This window comes from Mastomys coucha, unplaced genomic scaffold (assembly GCF_008632895.1).
Source record: "Mastomys coucha isolate ucsf_1 unplaced genomic scaffold, UCSF_Mcou_1 pScaffold15, whole genome shotgun sequence".
Lineage (NCBI taxonomy): Eukaryota > Metazoa > Chordata > Mammalia > Rodentia > Muridae > Mastomys > Mastomys coucha.
In genome coordinates, this window is record NW_022196897.1 from 97,780,958 (window position 1) to 97,795,682 (window position 14,725).

Consider the following 14,725-nt stretch of genomic DNA (forward strand, 5'->3'; position numbering starts at 1 on the left):
AAAAAAAAAAAAAACAGAGAGAGAGAGTTTGCTTATGGTTTCAATCTGTCAGGATGGAGATGGCAAAACAGCAGACAGCTGAAACAATGGGGCCCCAAGGAGGAATCCGTTGACGGTGGACAAGAAACACATAATTGTTGCAGCTGCCAGGGTCCTGTTCTTTCTTTACTAAGAGGGGACCATCAGATAATGGGAATACAGGGAAGAGCTAAGGTGAGCTATAGCTCCAGAGACCCAGCTTCAGTGACTTACTTCCTCCAGTGAGGCACCAACTCCCACTCTTGCCACCTCCCAACAATGTCCAATGTCCTGTGAATTCATCAGATAGTGATTGTTTTATTGATTAAGAATAATCAATAAACCTGATCTAAGATGTGTGGAGTGCTGCTCAGAGACACCCAGAGATATGCTTTATTCTAATCAACTTGTTTTTCTAAAAAGATTTATTTATTTATTTTATGTATATGAATATACTGAAGCTATACAGATGGTTGTAAGCCACCATGTAGTTGCTGGGATTTGAACTCAGGACCTTTAGAAGAGCAGTAAGTGCTCTTAACCTCTGAGCTATCTCTCCAACCCCTTGGGTTGTTTTTTTTTTTTTTTAATTGGATATTTTCTTTATTTACATTAGAAATGTTATCCCCTTTTCTAGTTTTCCCTCCAGAAACCCCCTACCCCATCCCCCCTCCATCTGCCCACTCCCGTCTTCCCACCCTGGCATTCCCCTATACTGGGGCATTGAACACCCTCAGGCCCAAGGGCCAACAAGGCCATCCTCTGCCACATATGCAGCCAGAGCCACAGGTCCCTCCATGTGTACACTTTGGTTGGTGGTTTAGTCCTGGGGAGCTCCTGGGGGTCTGGCCAGTTGACACTGTTGTTCCCTCCATGGGACTGTAAACCCCCTCAACTCCTTCAGTCCCTTCTCCAACTCCTTCATTGGGACCCCTGAGCAGTCCAATGGTTTTATGAGCACTCGTGAGCACTCACGAGTTTACTGAAGGGCTTGTTACCAGCCTGCCTAAAGCAGACATATTGGGCCTACTATGTAAAGAGATGAAGTAAACAGAAAATAGGCCAGCAGGTCAGAGAAAAAAAAGTAAAAGTAAGATTTACGAGTGTGTGTAGTAACAATCACAAAATATAAGCCTCATGTGTGAACAAACCACTGGGGTATCCACACTTACAAAGTGATGGCACACTCTGCTGACATACACCCAGTAACAAGGATTAATACCTTTTTCTTCTCTTCCCTGGTAACATTTACCTTAAGGAGCAACCTGTGGCAGTGAAGGTGAGGTTTCCTAACTGTGGACACTGCTACTGTACCATCCAGCATCCAGCATCACAATAGCGTCCGAGGTTTGGTGACTGTATATGAGATGGCTAATATTCACTTATCAGTGAGTGCATAACATGTGTTTTCTTTTGTGCCTAAGTTACCTCACTCAGCATGATATTTTCAAGTTCCATCCATATGCCTGTGAATTTCATGAAGTCGTTTTTAATAGCTGAGTAGTATTCCATTGTGTAAATGTATCACATTTTCTGTATCCCTTCCTCTGTTGAGAGACATCTGGGTTGTTTCTAGCTTCTGGCTATTATAAATATGGCTGCTATGAACATAGTAGAGCATCTTCTGGGTATATTCCTCTAAACAACTTGTTAATAAAGATTACCTAGGATACTACTCAAAATAATATATACATTAAGTACAGTCCTACACAAATTCCATAAATAGAAACATGAATTCTAAAATTCTTGTAAAACTGGGAGAATAAGAAACTCCAACTATCCACAGCAATACTGATGAAGAAAAGCAGTGTTGGGGGGATCAGAATTCCTGATGTAAGAGTTTTTGTCAAAGCTATAATAATCAAAACAACCTGTCACTGACATAGACAGAAACATACACCAAGGGAGCAGCAGTAAACTAGAAATAATTCCAAACCTGTGTGGCTGTCTTAAGGTTTCTAATGCTGTGATATACACCATGGCCAAAATCAACATTGAGAGGGAATGGTTTGTTTTATCTAATAGCTTATAGCTTATAATTGATCTGAGAAAAGACAAGGCAGAAACTCAAGGTATGACTTAGGTGGAGGCAGGAGCCAATGCAGAGATAATGGAGGGCACTACTTACTGGTTTACTCATCATAGCCTGCTCAGCTCCAGCAAAAATGAATCAAGAAAACCTACCACAAGCTTTTTTTTTCTCATTTTTTTAATTTTATCATATTCTTTAAATTTTATAAAGTATTGTAACAATAAAATGAGTATTATAAAAGTTGTTTGATATAAAACAACGATCAATTGAGCAGTCTTATGTAGATGCTTGTCTACAGCAATACTGATAATATATATGTTTTTCTCAATATAAATTTTAAATAACTCTAAACATATTAACTGTATATTTTAAAATAATGGTTTTTTTAAATGAACATAAATAGTCCTTTTGTTTACTTGTTTTGTTTTTAGTAGAGCTTAAAATCTTGGCTCTTACTGTGGTACAAGCCCAAAATAAGAACAATTTTTAGATATTGGACTTCATTGTAATAAGGCTGTACTTCAATGTCTCTTGCATCACCAAAGAATTTTACCTCCATCTTAGCTAAGCTGAGAGTTGACTGTTCTGCTGCGCCAAGGGATGAATTGTAGGCACGATTTTTGGATACAGATTTCCTGTTATGGTCAAAGCTACTTGACTTGAGTGATTCTCTTCATTCTCAGCCCACAGGGAACAGGTTACATTCATTTAAGAAATGGTGTGTGTATTAAAATGGTCTATTCATGAAGTCATTCACCAACTGTTTCAATGAACAATTATTCTGCTTGGAGGGTGGCACAGATATTAGGTGAGGGTAAGAATCTGGTTCATTGGCTGTGATGATTTTGAAAAGCATTCATTTCAGAAAAAGAGTAACTTATACAGTCCTCTTCAAAATTGATATAATAATTATAAATATCAAGCAAAGCATTTAGTCTCACTTTTTGTTGTTCCCTTACAAACCACGTCCCAAATTAATTGTTTACATTTCTTTTGGCTGTATAAATACCTTTGAAATATGTAAGCTGTTCTGAAAACCATAGTACAGTGTAAAAACATCAAATAAACAATCCTACTAATAGAGAGGCAGAGATAGGAGAAGCCTGATTTCAAGACCATTATGTGGAACCCAGCAAGACAGTGTTATGTACAAACAAGCAACAAAATTATCTATGGTAATTGAGAGTTTTGCTGGGTATAGTGGTCTGGGCTGGCATTTGTGTTCTCTTAGGGTCTGTATGACATCTGCCCAGGATCTTCTAGCTTTCATAGTCTCTGGTGAGAAGTCCGGTGTAATTATGATAGGCCTGCCTTTATATGTTACTTAACCTTTCTCCCTTACTGCTTTTAAAATTCTTTCTTTGTTTAGTGCATTTGGTGTTTTGATTATTATGTGTCGGGGGAATTTCTTTTCTGGTCCAGTCTATTTGGAGTTCTGTAGGCTTCTTGTATGTTCATGGGCATCTCTTTCTTTAGGTTATGGAAGTTTTCTTCTATAATTTTGTGGAAGATATTTACTGGCCCTTTAAGGTGGGAGTCTTCACTCTCTTCTATACCTATTATCCTTAGGTTTGGTCTTCTCATTGTGTCCTGCATTTCTTGAATGATTTGGGTTAGGAGCTTTTTGCTTTTTGCGTTTTCTTTGACTGTTGTGTCAATGATTTCTATGGTGTCTTCTGCCCCTGAGATTCTCTCTTCTATCTCTTGTATTCTGTTGGTGATGCTCGAATCTATAACTCCTGATCTCTTTCCTAGGTTTTCTATCTCCAGAGTTGTCTCTCATTCTGATTTCTTTATTGTTTCTATTTCCATTTTTAGATCTTGGATGGTTTTGTTCATTTCCTTCACCTTTTTGATTGCGTTTTCCTGTATTTCCTTAAGGGATTTTTATGTTTCCTCTTTAAGGGCTTCTAACTGTTTACCTGTATTCTCCTGTATTTTTTTTGAGGGAGTTATGTATGTCCTTCTTAAAGTCCTGCATCATCATCATGAGAAGTGATTTTATATCTGAATCTTGCTTTTCCAGTGTGATGTTGTGTCCAGGACTTGCAGTGGTGGGAGTATTGAGTTCTGATGATGCCAAGTAACCTTGGCTTGTTTTCCTTATATTCTAACGCTTACCTCCCACCATCTGGTTATCTCTAGTGCTACTTGCCCTGGCTAAATCTGACTGGAGCCTGTCCTTCCTGTGATCCTGGTTGTGTCAGATCTCCTCAGAGTCCAGCTCTCTCTATGATCCTATAATTCTGGGATCCTGGGCCTGTTACAGCACCTGGGAGTAGAGCTTCCTCTGTATTATGGGACTTGCTGTGGAGTTTGCGCCCATGGTCTGCTCAGGGTACTGGCCCAACAGACTGAAAGGAACCGGTGCCACTTGTCTGGTGGAGTTCCTGCATGCCTGGGTCCCGCTGGTCCCAGTTAACACTTGGTGTTGGGACAGATGTTGTGTCCTCCTCACCTCTGATCCTATGATCCTGGGTGTGTTCGAGCGCCTGGGAGTAGAGCTTCCTCTAGCTGTTGTGGGACTGGTTGTGGAGTTTGTGCCCAAGGTCTGCTCAGGGTGCCAGCCCCATACCACAAGCTTTTATGTTGGCTAGTATGGGGGGGTGCACGTGTGTGTGTGCCACGTGTGCATTCTTTTCAGTTAAGGTTTGCTCTTCAGAAATGTCTCTGGCTTGGATCAAGTTGACATAAAACTAGCCATCACAGTGGCCAACTCATCAAAGGTGCCAAAAATGTATACAGGGAAGGATAGTTTCAAATAATACCCCCCAAATTGGATATGCACATGTAAATGTCTGAAATTGCACTTTTGTCTAATGCCACACACAAACTCAAAATGGATATAAGACCTGGGATTGTAAAACCCCTTGAAGAGAATTTATGATAAAAACTCTTTGGCAATGTTTAAATTTTTTAAAATTATACTCAAAGCTTAGACTGAAAAAGCAAAACTAAATAGAAGGGACTGCATCAAACGTCTCTTCTGTATGAAAAGCTACTGTACCACAGAGGAACATGCAGCAAATCATGCCAGCAGTTATGGATTAGGATGAGACATTCGTGAGCTGGAAGAGGGGGCCAATAGAAAAATTTCATACTCAACTGTCTGAGCTTAGTATCATCAGAGTGATAAGACATTTTCCCAAAGAAGATAAAAAGGTGTTCAAAAGATTCCAAAAGTGTGCCCAGCATCCCGAATCCTCAGGGGGACGCTGGCTCACACCACGGTGGGGTGTCACTTCAAACCTACCAGATGGCTGCTACTAGAAGGACATGTGGTAAGCAGGTGTGAGTATGAGGATAGAGGGAACCACTCTGTGGCTGTTGTTGGTGGAAAGGAGCAGTGCTGTGGCCAGCAGCCATTGTGAAAACAGCATAGGAGTTTCCTAAGAAAATCAGAGTAACCTTATTGTCTGCTGATCTCTCTTCTGGGCATATACTCCAAATACTGAAATCAGCATGGCAGAGACCTGTCTGCAGTTTAATGTTCATTATTCACAGTAGCCAAGATATAAAAACAACTTTAGTGTCTATGAATAGATAAAAAACAAACAAACAAACAAAAACAAGAAATAAAAAACAAAACATGGTATAAAATGCTATTCCATCCTTTTAAAAGAGGCCCTTTGGGGGCTGGCAAGATGGCTCAGCGGGTAAGAGCACTGACTGCTCTTCCAAAGGACCTGAGTTCAAATCCCAGCAACCACATGGTGGCTCCCAACCATCTGTAAAGAGATCTGACACCCTCTCCTGGAATGTCTTAAGAGAGCTATGGTGTACTTGCATATAATAAATAAATAAATCTTTTTTTTTTAAAAAAAAGAGGCCCTTTTTATAAATGATGTTTAAGTTTTAAATTCAGCATACCCATCTCCCAAACAACATTTCTTTTAAAATTTCAAAATTTGTTTTAACTTTATGTATATGTCTGCGAATATGTATGTGCACCATGTGCATGCTTGGTGCTTTCACAGGGATCATGTTAGAGGGTGTTAGAGCCCTCTGGAACTGGGACTTATAAGTAGTTTTGAGTAGCCATGTGGGTGCTGGAAACCAAACTCGGGTCCTCTGTAAGAGTACGACATGCTCTTATCCACTGAGCCATCTTTCCAGCTCCTGTCATTTCTTTATTGTGACAGGTTCCCACAAGTTTTGAGTACTCACAAATGCCTCTTCCTAATCCATAATTGCCTGGACGAAACATGTAGCTTCTTATCACCTATAGCTACCCTACTGCATAGTAGCGTTCTAGAGTGTCTTGCTCATACCTGCATTGACCAACCTTTCTCTCTGCTCCCTGTCTTCTCTCCCAAGCCCCTCTCTACTGCCGTTCCATTTCCAATTTCCAGTCAATCAACTTTTTCAGTCTCCATGTAAGAGCATGTATCATATAACGTTATAGGAATATACTATGAAAACAGGTAAAATTCATCTCTGTCATATAAGTCAGGACTGTATTTTATTTGGTGACATGAGACTTCTGGTGGCTTGTTGAATGTGTTGTTTCTTTGTATAGGTGTCACATATGTGAGTGCACTGCCTAAATAAACCTCAGGCTGTATAGTTAAGATATAGAGCTAGATGTGCCCAAATGTGTGTTTCAATAAAAAATAGGACAGAATAAAACAACAACTGAGAAAGATCCTGGCATACTCTGTACTAAGTAAAGCGGCATACCCAAGTCCCTGAGATCATCACTCTTTCGTACCACAAAAACAACAGAAGCTGAGGAGTGCTTACTATGCAACAAGAAGCCCCAAGTCCAAATCCCAAGCACCCATATAAAAGCCAGGGACGATGGCATGTGCTGTATGTAATTCCAGCATTGGGGAGCAGAGATAGGCAGCTCCCAGGAGTTCACTTGTCCCCCCAAAATGATCTGTTTCAGGCTTAGTGAAGAAATAGCATCTGAAAAGATGAAGGGAGCGAGCCATGGGGAGGAGTCTTTCTCTGACTCTGCATGTGTATGTATACATACTACTCTCCTGTACAGATGAAGAGACATGCAATATAAACAAGTATAAAATGTACAAAAATAAAAATGCCTACAACAAAATAAACCCTACTAAATTGGGAAATTTTGAGAAACAAGAGACTCATTGAAGGTAAAAAGAGCATTCAAAAAAGTAAACGTGTGCTTTCTCCTAAATTGTTATCATTATTATTAAGACTAAACTTAAAATAATCTTGAGATCGGGTCTCTCTATGTAGCCCTGACTATAGTCTATCAGGCTCGGAGGCCTGCCTCTCTGGAATGCTAGAGTTCAAGGCATGTGCCACCATGCTCAGCTTGTTCTTGCTGCTTTGAGGCAAGGTTTTCCTCTGTAGCCCAGGCTGCTCTTGAACTTGATTTATCCTGCCTCTGCTTCCTAAGTGGGAGTGCTACCCAACAGACCTGCATTTCCTCAGACTCACTTTTAATGTGATTTCCTACGTTTCTTAACCAAGAGACTGCATGAGAAGGGAAACAATATCTCACAGTCAGTAATTAATAGTTGACTAGGAATTGCCATTTTTAAAATTGAACAGTTAGGACTTAGTTATATAATTTGTTTGAACTTATTATCTCTAGCTAAATGTCAAATTTTATATCTAATGGTAATTGCATGGTTAAAAAAAATACAGCACCAAATTACAGTTTCCTTGACTTATGTGGCTGTGCAGTCAGACTTTTGTATGAAGAGACATTTAGTTGTTTTTCTGAAACTCTACTTTTCTCCACTTAAATAGATTGTAACCTACAATAGATGGTTGAGAGCATTTCAATTTTAATGTGGCTTTGTGGGAGAGGTGACCTTCTAAATCCATAGGATTTCAAGGACTTGCTTCCAATAGAAGAATTATAACTATCTAGTCCTACTATAGAGTGCAGAGGGAAGGTGGAGGGCCCTGGTTTGTAAATGCAGATGTAGATGCCGAGACAAGAATGCACGCACAGGCATGACCTTGGCATTCTCACTGAGTTTCAGTAGAACTCTAATTATTTAGATTCTCTGTTCTCCATCTTTGTCCACATATGATTTTGTCCTTGTGTGAAATAAAAACAAATATGCTGTAATTTGAGGATCTTTCATTTTCAATGTAAAAGAATATGTTATACATTTTTGGAACATATTTTTGAAGAAAAGAATTACCTGGGAGAACAATTTCTCTGTAATTAAGAGACATTGCTAACTTCTCTGAGAGTCAGTTAACAGCTGAAAAGGCTTGCACTGAAGCAAACAAGTACTTCTAAATCAGTGCCATTTTAGATGGGGACTGTCCCCAGCAGCAGAACGAAGCCGGCTAACCCAGTTCATTCCGTTTCTTTGGGACCCTTCACCCAGGCTGTTCCTGGTTCTATTGCCACACAGTAGCTGGATCAATAGAGAGAACTGAGTCTGAGCATTGCTAATTGCTGGTGCCATGGTCTGTCCCTGTTGTATTTCATGGACCTCTTTGGTGCGGGAAGGAAACCATGGGGCTGTTTTTAAAGCAGTTACCCCTCAGTAGTTCTCAAACCACTTGCTGAATCAAGCTGACTTACGTGTGGAGCCCTTGTTCCCTGGCCCAGCTCACCCTTCTAATCCATGGGACATAGAGTTCATGCACTCATCAAACTGAACCCTGTGATGGTTGACTTGTTTGTTAATTTATCAGGATCTAGAAACACCTAAGAAACTTCTGGGCATGCCTGTCTGGGAATTCCTAGATTGGCTTGAAGTGGGAAAGACCTAAGTGTAGACAGCACCAGACAGAGTCCTCCACTGAATGAGGAGAAGGAAAGCTGAGCACCTGCATTCCTCTCCTTTTATGTCCTCCTTTGTGGATGCACGGGGACCAACTGCCTCAGGCTCCCTCTTCCATCACTTCCCCATACACTCAAACTGTGAGCCAACATATATCTTCCTTGCCTAAGTTGCTTTTTCAGTTGTTAAGTCCCAACTAAGGAGAAAAGTAACTAATACAGACCTGTCCCTGGTTATCAGTCCTGCTGTCCTGTCTGCCTCTGTCCTGTAAGATTTTAACACTTCTCTCCTTTCCTTGGAAGGTCCCCCACTTCTATTCTCCTGGGCCATCCCTGACTGGCTCTTCAGAGACTTGTTCCCTGACTCTAGAGCTCTGTGCCATTTTATTTCATTCACCCATTTGTTCTGTTTGTTTTATTTTTTGCCTTGTTTAATTAGTTGTTTGTGTAGTCGGTTCAAATGTGTTGTTCTTCCAAAAAGGTATTTTCATGATCTAGCCCCTATTCTTTTTGACATTCTCTGGGAATAATTCTCTGGGAATGTCTGCAAACATTGTGAGGATGAGGTCATATAGAATTAGAGTGGTGTGCTAGCTAGTCTTATGGCAACTTGACACAAGCTGGAGTCATCTGAAAGACTCTCAATTGAGAAAATGCCTCCATAAGAGCTGGTTATTGGGCATTTTCTTATTTAGTGATTGATGGGGGGAGGGCACAACCCATTGTGGGTGGTGCCACCTCTGGGCTGGTGGTCCTAGGTTCTATAAGAAAGCAGGCCGAGCATGCCATAAGGAGCAAGCCAGTAAATGGCACCCCTTCATGGCCTCTTCATCAGCTCCTTCCTCCATGTTCATGCCCTGTTTGCATCCCTGTCCTGACTTCTTTGATGATGAACAGTGCTGTAGAACTGTAAGTCAAATAGACCTTTTCCTCCCCAAGTTGATTTGGTCATGGTGTTTCATCACAGCAGTAGAAACCCTAACTAAGACAGGTGGACTCTGATCCAATGACTGGTGTTCTCAAAGAAGAGAGAGGTTTGGCCCTAGACACAGTGGAGGACACAGGCAAGTGACTGGACTGTTGCAGCCCTATTGATGGGATGTCATGGATACTGGTAATACTGACCACTGAGAAACTGGACGGAAGGAATCCCAGCTCCTTCAGAGGCTCATGACCCTATAACATCTCAAGAGCAGACTTCTAACCTCTGGAACTATCAGCATAAAGTTCTGTTGTTTCAAGACACTTTGGTATGTTTTTAAGGTGAACCTAGGAAACTAATAGTGTAATTACCTGATCTTGATTCTTCTACAGACTTAATGATAGTTCATTAAGAGTTTAGGCTATTATAAATAAGGCTGCTATGAACATAGTAGAGCGTGTGTCCTTATTACATGTTGGAGCATCTTCTGGGTATATGCCCAGGAGTGGTATAGAATACTATGTCCAGTTTTCTGAGGAACCACCAGACTGATTTCCAGAGTGGTTGTATCTGCTTGCAATCCCACCAGCAATGGAGGAGTGTTCCTCTTTCTCCACATCCTCACCAGCATCTGCTGTCACCTGAGTTTTTGATCTTAGCCATTCTGACTGGTGTGAGGTGGAATCTCAGGGTTTTGATTTGCATTTCCCTGATCACTAAGGATATTGAACATTTCTTTGGTACTTCTCAGCTATTCAAGTTTCCTCAGTTGAGAATTCTCTGTTTAGCTCTGCTCCTCATTCTTTATAGGGTTATTTGGTTCTCTGGAGTCTAACTTCTTGAGTTCTTTATATATATTGGATATTAGCCCTCTGTCAGATTTAGGGTTGGTAAGGATCTTTTCCCAAGCTGTTGGTTGCCTTTTTGTCCTATTGACAGTGTCCTTTGCCTTACAGAAGCTTTGCAATTTTATGAGGTCCCTTTCATTTGTCGATTCTTGATCTTAGCCCATAAGCCATTGGTGTTCTGTTCAGGAAAATTTCCCCTGTGCCCATGTGTTGGAGGCTTTTCCCCTCTTTCTCTTTTATTAGATTCACTTTATCTGGTTTTATTTGGAGGTCCTTGGTCCACTTGAGCTTTGTACAGGGAGATAAGAATGGATCAATTTACATTCTTCTACATGTTGACTGCCACCTAGTGAGAATCACTTGCAAAGGCTTTGAGGCCAATTTCAGAAATACCCAAAGAATTTAGAACCATGGAGCATATGCCACACAAAAACTAGGACCTAGAAAGAGACCTTGTCCCTGAGTAATGGGAACTCTGAAAGGTGCTGCTGAAGAAAGGCTCAGACATAAAGAACCTCCTCCCTTCCTCTTACATCATGGCGTTCACCTGCCTCAGTGGCAGAATCTAACCAGAAGTCAGTGATCACCAGAACCTGGATGGTGTCAGACAGTGGATGCTGATTACTTGATATTAGTCTCAGCCTTCCCTTTGCTGAGGGGCAGTTGGTTGGTTCTCCACAGTTGTGGGGTGTAGAGCATCTGCTTCTCCTTGTGCTGAGTTTTATTCTTACATTTGCCACTCTGCTTTATCTTTTCCAATTTGACTAGTTATCATAGTCTAGGATATTTCCAAACAAACTGACTTTACAGATTTAAAGGGAATACAGTAATTCATTAAAGTTTTAAACTCTTGCCATTTTAAATTAAATTTCAAAATATTAACTATTTATTTAATAAAAAAAGTTTGGGCTGTATTCTTATTGCTATCTCATTTCAGCTTTTTACTAAAGAAATAAATTCATGGTTAGTGAAGCAGTAAAACTACTCTTTATGTTGAGTAAAACTAACCCTTAATAGGCATGCAGTTTGTGTAAGAGTATAATCTGTGACTTCTACAGTCATTTTATTCTAAGAACAATAACAACAAAAAGCACGCAATACTCATTTTAAAGACAAGAAGTACAAGATGGAGCATACGCCCTTTATTCAGAGGTTTAACTAGGACCTACAGGTGTCTACTTCTCTTTTCTAGAAGATACATGCATTATGGGGTTTCCGCCAGGTTTTAAAGTAGACGATGAAATCTGGACTGAAGCAGGTATCATTGGATACAAATAACTGATAATGAAGTACGGGAACTCTGACTGTTGGCACCAGGGCCCTCATCTGAGTCACTCAGTCCAATGTTAAAGCAAGAGCGGTCTTCAGAGCTTCTCTGGCCTCTTTACCTCTCTTTAAAGTCAACACGATTTTTAAAAACTTGTCATTGATTCTCTGTGAGCTGTCCCAGTCTTGCTCATCCCCCTGTCCCCTTGTATCCCCCTTCTGTCCTTGCAACCTGCCCCCCAAAATAAAAACACACAAATAAACAAAACAGAAAACATCTCATAGCGGGAGCTTTAGTGTGTATGCCTCACAGTTTACCTCTCTGTTCACACATCATCACTAGCAAGTGTTGATTGCAGTGAGTCAGTGGTCTGGTTGGAGGCCTTTGGCTTCTGTGACAGATTGGATCCTCACCTGATGCCTCCTGGTTACCTTGTTGTTGCCCTTTCATAGTCATTTTTATCCATCTAAAGTTCTCCCATGCTCCTTTGCAGTTCTTTCCTAGCAACCATGGATTTATAAGCTTATCACTTTCTTAGTGTAATATAAACGAAATCATATAGTACATGCCATTTGTATCTGGCTCTTTCACATTGTAAAATGCATTAGAGATTCTTCTATGTTATAGCTACCAGTGTTGCTCCATTTTATTGTTTGTTCAACGAAGAGTATGTCATCCTATGCTTGTTACTGTGGAAATGCTCTGCAGGTAGATTAATTCATAGAGCTTATCTTCCCCCTTAGGATTCACGAATCAAACATATAATAGTAAAATATCCTAAGTACCATGGTTGTATATGCACAATATATTATGTGAGCCCAGAGGAAGAACTTAACTCAGGAGTTTAACTTCGATCTGGAGGCTCATAGAATGCTCTCTGGAGGAGCTGGTGTTTGAGATGTGAAGGTGACTGATTGGACATCACTGGGAGAGGTAGATACAGCCCATGATTTGATTGTTACAAATTCAAGAACTCTGCAAGCTGATGGGTACACTATTGACCATCTGAAACTGGCCTAGGTAGGTGTTTACACCATGGGTATTAAACACATCAAATGGGAATGGCTCCTGGCACAACACTGAGTAGCTGAGCATTTCAGCCAGGAGAAACATCTGATTGCAAGACAGCATGGGACATTTTTGTCTTTTGTTTTCCCTTTCCTTTCCTTTCCTTTCCTTTCCTTTCCTTTCCTTTCCTTTCCTTTCCTTCCCTTTTCCTTTCCCTTTTCCCTTTCCTTTCCCTTCCTCCCTCTTTCCTTCTCTTTCCTTCTTTCTTTCTTTCTTTCTTTCTTTCTTTCTTTCTTTCTTTCTTTCTTTCTTTCTTTCTTTCTAATTATCCGTTCTGGCCAAATTTCAGTTTATTGGTCGTTCTTCTCAGTTCAGGTCATATTTTCCAGTCTCTTAGCAGGCTGGGTAACTTCAAGGGACAGGTAATCTTTGAATGTGTGTCAGAAGTGTGCATTTTACTCTATTGGCTGCTTTATGATTTTGCTTTCTTATAAATATATAATTTTGTTCTGGAACACAGACAAGTCTCTTTAAAATAGTTTAAGCATTTGGGGGTCTTTTAATATTGATTAGGTGGAACCAGAGCAGCATTTAGTATAGAATTACTACTATAGCAAGGCCTTTTTGCATATAGAATGCCTCATGAATCATGTCTTTCACAGAATGACTCTGGAAAGGCACTCTTCCTGGTATTCACTGAGAGCTTGACACCATTTTCCATAGCCCCTTTGGGTGTCTGTTTTTCTCTGCCCTTGGGTGGTGGCTCCTACTTGTCTGTGCTCAGTGGTCTACAGGGTACTTGAGGGAAGTATGCCTGGAACTCTGGAACCTTTGGTCTGTAGGTTCCTCATGGCAGGCATTCTTTTCTGTAGCAATGTGGTATAGGAGTCCACTAAAGATGACTAGTCAGATAGCCAACTGCAAGTCTTTTTTCTAGCTGTCTGGGACTATACTCAGGTATTTGGTAACTCAGGTATAATCATGAGTGTCCAGGGTACAAGGTATTTGAAGGCAAAATTCAATGTTGGCATCTTGCTTGGCAGCTGCAGCAGGGAGCTTTGCCATTTAACAGAAGCTAAGATAACTGGGCCATTTTGACATTGGGTTCCTAGAATAGAGTTGGTAATTTTCCATAGGGTTCTCCATCAAGGTGATCAGAGCGTAGTTAAACTTGAACTGGCCTTAGCAAGATACAAGATGGTAGCACATCTGTACTGTCTTGCTGTGTCATGTAGGCTCTTGTTTCTGTGCTTTTCCTCTGTTCCTATTTCTCCTCTTGTTCTATGGAGTTTGCTGGACTTTTCATGGTTTCTGTGTCTGTATCACAGCAAGAAAGTTTTTCACAATATCTTGAATGTCTTATTTCAGTCAGCTTTCTGCTTGTAAAAGTGAGTGTTGCTTTTATATCTTCAGATGAAGTAATGAGATGAGAGGTGTATCCAGGCTTTATGAATACATAGTTTGGGCTGAGCCCAGAGCATTTGTACCTGTCTATTCCTATCCCTAGGTCTAGACCTGGAGGCTTCTAGTCTCTGTACATTCTAATTTTCTGCAAGCCTGGACCTTGAAGGCTTCAGCTTCCAGCCTCCATCTGCTAATCTAGGCCTAGAATGTTTCAGTCCCAGAGACTTACTGCTGAGTAAACTCATCCTTTCTTGCTCCTTCTGAACTCTGGCTGGCTGGTTCAACTGAGTTGTTCTGGTTCAAACTCCTCTCCAAGCTGACTGATTCAAATTGGCTTCTCTTGGTGTCTAACTGAATTGCACTGCTTGGAAAGACTGCCTCTGAACTCCATGAATTGGACTGTTCTGCACTGAACTGAGCCAAACTGAATTGAACTCTCCAAACTGACTCTCTGACTCTCTGACTCTCTGACTCTCTCTCTCTCTCTCTCTCTCTC

General features: G+C 40.7%; 1 protein-coding gene across 1 annotated transcript in view; it reads left to right on the forward strand.

Annotated features, from left to right (window-relative positions):
- Aven (apoptosis and caspase activation inhibitor) overlaps window positions 1-14,725 on the forward strand; it is a 135,499-nt gene that overhangs the window by 99,089 nt on the left and 21,685 nt on the right. The window lies entirely within an intron of this gene.